Below are 5000 nucleotides of genomic sequence, written 5' to 3'. Positions count from 1 at the left end.
ATTATATGTAAGTATACTGGCTGTCTTCAGACACACCAGAGGAGAGCATCAGATCTCATTACAGATGGTTGTGAGCCACCATGTGGATGCTGGGATTTGAACTCAGGACCTCCGGAAGAGCAGTCAGTGCTCTTAACCGCTGAGCCATCTCTCCAGCCCAAATTTACCCATTTTGGTAGTTTGGCCAAGGTGAAAGAAAGTGCTTTATTCCAGTTTTAATTAGTAATCTTACCTCTCTTCTGACCTATCACCCAGCACATAATAAATATGTCTCTATCGCTATACGTGTTTATGGGTTCCGGAATGAAAGCAAGTGAAGGAGTCAGCTGCTCTCAGGAGGCTTCAGCAGAAGCCTGAGAATGACTCTCTGTAGATAAGATAAGGATCCAGACCAACACCAGGTGGAAGCTGCCAGTAAAAACTGCTGGTGCAGATGAAGAAAGAAGTCAGGCTTGAGGCAAAAGAGGTGAAGCAGGCTGGAGCAGGAAGCAACTGGTCAGGTCCAGAAGGGTGAATAGGTGGAGGGGCAGGTAGTCTAGTAGGCTGTGTTAATAACAGAGAGTCCTTGGGCTTTGATACACACACTAGGTATTAGGTATAGGTTGCTGTGGGGCATGCCACCACAGCGTTACTTTATGGGGCTCAGGGGGAGCTATGCCCATTTTCTATCTGATGTGTTCCACATGTTCTTGGGTCTGATGCCCTTGACGGGATTTTATTATGCCCATGTGGCTGTCAGTTTCAATTCTCTCCAATGAACTCATAGGGTGCTTCCTTCCTAGTCCCAGGGCGTAGCCATTTATCAGTCTATGCCGGATGTGTGGTGCCTGTCAGTTGGTGCTGTTTCTGGGTTTCACCCGGGAGCTGCAACATCCTTTTCTCTCAAAATGGAGTCCAAAGCTGCTTGTAAAATTGTTTTCTGGGGCAAAAGATAGCCTGAAAATCCACCATTTTAAAGCTACATGGAGTAACTTAGGACAGAGTATAGGCTGACCTCAACAGTTGGTCACAGAAAGGTTCTTTTCTATCTGGAAGAATATTGACTGACAGACATACATGGTTGCTCAGTGATAACAGATGAGGAAACTGAAATGGACTCCCAGCTTGTGGCTTACTGTTCAGTTTTTGTAGATTCTATGTCTGTGGGAGCAAGCTGTGGGAGACTGCCTTCTTTCTCAGTAGTCTTTGGTACTTCATTTGATGTTTAAAAAAAGATCTTAGGATGTGGAAAACATTCATATTTATTGCTAACTATCAAAACATTTTCCCCCCAAATTAAATGCAAAGGTCTTAGGATTGAACAAAGTTATTCTCTAATTTTCAATTAATGTTATTTTATTCTTTTATGTGAATGGATGTTTTGCCTGCACGTATGTCTATGTGTACCTACCATGATTGTGTAGCAACACATTCCAGAAGTAGTCTGAAGAAGGTATCAGATCCTTTGGACCTGAAGTTACAGACAGTTGTTAAGTCACCATGAGACTCAGTGCTTTTTTTTTGTTTTTAGAGTTTCCTTTATTTACTTTATATATGTAAGTACACTGTTTCTCTCTTCAGACATACCAGATGAGAGCATTAGGTTCCATTACATATGGTTGTCAGTCACCATATGGTTGCTGGGAATTGAACTCAGGACCTCTGGAAGAACAGCAAGTACTCTTAACCCCTGAGCCATCTCTCCAGCCCCAATTCGGTGCTTTTATCTCTGAGCCATCTCACCAATCCCCATCAGCAAAACTGATAGGCCACATGAATTTGCTGGAAGTAAAATTACTCCCCAAAGTTGATTTGTTCATACATAATCATATCTTTTTAGTAGGATACATATCAGTTTAGTTGACTGTTGATAATCTTAGCTAGTGTAGGGGCAACTACGGGGTTTGGTATTTGAGATATGAGTCAGCAATTGCTAGCAATGGCTGCTCTTCTAGGGGACCCAGGTTTGATTCTCAGCACCTTCTGTAACTACAGTTGGTTTCTTTTTAAAAAAAGAATTATTTATTTACTTTATGTATATGATGTAGCTGTCACCAGAAGAGGGCATTAGATTCCATTACAGATGGTTGTGAGACACTATGTGGTTGCTGGGAATTGAACTCAGGACCTCTGGAAGAGCAGCTGGTGCTCTTAACCGCTAAGCCATCTCTCCAGCCCTGTAACTCCAGTTCTAAGGGATCTTTATGCCATCCTCTGGCTTACTCAGGCACCAGGGACACATATGGTGTCCATACGTACAAGCAGGCAGACATTCATACACATAAAATACAATCTTTAAATGCATAACTAAAATTTACTGGTAGTTACGTGTGATATATGTAAATATATGCCTTGAAAATAGATGTCTTGAAAATAGTTGGGCCATTAAGATGCTCAACTGTTTAAGGCCCCTTTGGCTATGCCGGAACACTTGAATTTGATCCCTGGGACACACACTGGGACACACACGGTGGAAGGAGAGTACTGACTCCTTAAAGCTGTCCCTGTGGCATGTGCATGCACAGAAAAGAAAGAAGCTAAAATCTAACAAAATTGTCTTTAAAAAATAGACTCTGGAACGATTCACTGAGTGCCTTTTATTAAGCATTTTTTCTCCCCTTCTCACCAACATTTGAGAGGTTATGGAGGGAAATAAGAGAACACGATTTTCTTACAAAAGACCTTTTGTTCTCCCTTTATTTTGTCCTCTTTGCCTTTTCTTTTGATCTCCGCTCCTGTTGAGTGGACAGCTTGGGAGAGGGCTTTGCAGATATTTGGAATAAGTAAATAAGCTGAAATGGAATACTTCCGCAGCCGGTTCTGTAGGTTAGGGAGTGCGTTCTCATGAAGCCAGCTGTTGCAGGCCCTGCTCAGTCCTCTGAGAAAGACTTCCTCACCAGCGAGTCCCTCTCCTGCCTTTGCTTTTTCACCGCTTACCCTAAGACTCCCTTGGTGGGATTGCAAGTCTGAGTTTCACCTATAGATTTAGCACTTATAAAGTGTGTGTGTGTGTGTGTGTGTGTGTGTGTGTGTGTGTGTGTCTGGTGTCTGTTCTCCCATCAAACAAAAGCTATAAATGCCCTGTGGTCAAAATAGAAGGGAGCTTAAAGAAGTTTATTTTCTTTTCCCTCATCTTCTTGGCAGTGACTAACCATCCACATTTGGAACTTGCCAGAGAAATAAGTTTCCAGTAGAATATTAGAGTTGACCATTGATAGTCAAGCTAGCTAACACCTTACTAGAAATCTTTCTTTAATTTAAAAATTTTTTGGTTGTTGTTTTAAAAACAACATTTTTAAACTCAGATTTTAAAATGTCACAAATAAAATGTTTTACTTGTTTGTTTTGTTCAGTTTTGTTTGAGACAGAGCTGGGCAGTGGTGGCACATGCCTTTAATCCCAGCACTTGGGAGGCAGAGGCAGGCAGATTTCTGAGTTCGAGGCCAGCCTGGTCTATAGAGTGAGTTCCAGGACAGCCAGGACTACACAGAGAAACCCTGTCTCAAAAACAAACAAACAAACAAACAAAAACCAGCCAAACAAACAAACAAAAAAAAAAGAAGAAGAAGAGGAAGAGGAAGAAAGAGACAAGGTTTCTTGTAGCTCAGGCTAGCCTTAAAGCTCTATGTAGCTGAGGATGACTTTAAACTCCTGACACTCCTACTTCCTGGGTGCTGGGATTATAGGCTTTTGCATCTTGTCCTCCCTGCCTTTTGACAGCATCAGTGTGTGAAGTCTAGGGCCTCCTGTATCCCTGGGCAAGCCCTCTACTAATTACCAACTAAATCTTCGGATTGTTTTAAACATTTAAAATATGTCTTAGCTGTTTGTTTGTTTGTTTGTTTGTTTGTTTGTTTGTTTTTGAGAAAGGGTCACAGTATTTAGACTTGGTTGGTCTGGAACTCTCTTTGTTCTTGATTCAGAGATCCACTCACCTTTGCCCCCCCAAGTTCTGGGACTAAAGGCATGCGCCAATAACTTTAATGTTTTCATACCTCATTTTTAATGATGGCTCTTAAATGCTTTAACCTCCTTGCTTGCCCACCACCCACAAGAGATAGTGGGAAAGAAAGGATACAGGAGAAGTGGACCTGTTTAGAAAGGTTCTTTGGAGCAACTGCTGTCTGTGTTGTCTGGAAATCAGCAGTTCAGTTCACAGGTTAGCAGCGGCACATCGATCCTCTTGCAAACACTTCAAGGATACACCAGCAGTTCAGTTTGGTAGAACTGGGTTAGTAACAGCAGTGACAGGGCCTAGCAGAGACAGCCAGGCCTCAGCCTCAGCAGGAGGGACCAACAAGAACACCAGGAGTTCTCAGCTGTGCCTCTCTCAGGCAAGTGAATACTCCAGACTCACAAGCATTGCACAGCTAGCTGTACCAGCAAGCCAAGCTCTGTCTCCATCACTCAGTGAAGCCTTTTTGTTTGTTTGTTTGTTTGTTTGTTTGTTTGTTTTTCGAGACAAGGTTTCTCTGTGTAGCCCTAGCTGTCTTGGAACTCACTCTGTAGACCAGGCTGGCCTCAAACGCAGAAATCTGCCTGCCTCTGCCTCCCAAGTGCTGGGATTAAAGGCGTGTGCCACCACCGCCCCACCAGTGGAGTCTTACTTATATCCTCCAAACACCATGTGTCCTCCATGTACCTTCCCTCAGCACTGGTCATGCCTCAGCACGTGCATCCAATCTTCCCAAGCCCTTGGAAGCAGCAACAAACTGCAGCACACCCCAAACTTTTTTTTTTGGTATGTTTCTCTCTATGGAGTCCTGACATATGCAATTCAACTACGCAGCATTAGGCAAACCAATATGTTGTTAGCAAAGAACCCTTCATCACGTGTCCTTTCACATGCTTGCTTTAGCAGAACATCCTCTCTCCTGTGTCTGCTTCATGAAAATGCTCCTTCAGGAGTCTTCCTTAGCCTTTCACACCTGTGTCCTCTTTCCTTTCCTTTCCTTTCCCTTTCCCTTTCCCTTTCCCTTTCCCTTTCCCTTTCCCTTTCCCTTTCCCTTTCCCTTTCCCTT

Source organism: Mus caroli, chromosome 13, assembly GCF_900094665.2.
Source record: "Mus caroli chromosome 13, CAROLI_EIJ_v1.1, whole genome shotgun sequence".
Lineage (NCBI taxonomy): Eukaryota > Metazoa > Chordata > Mammalia > Rodentia > Muridae > Mus > Mus caroli.
The sequence above is the reverse complement of the archived record's forward strand: the minus strand, read 5'-3'. Positions refer to the sequence as shown.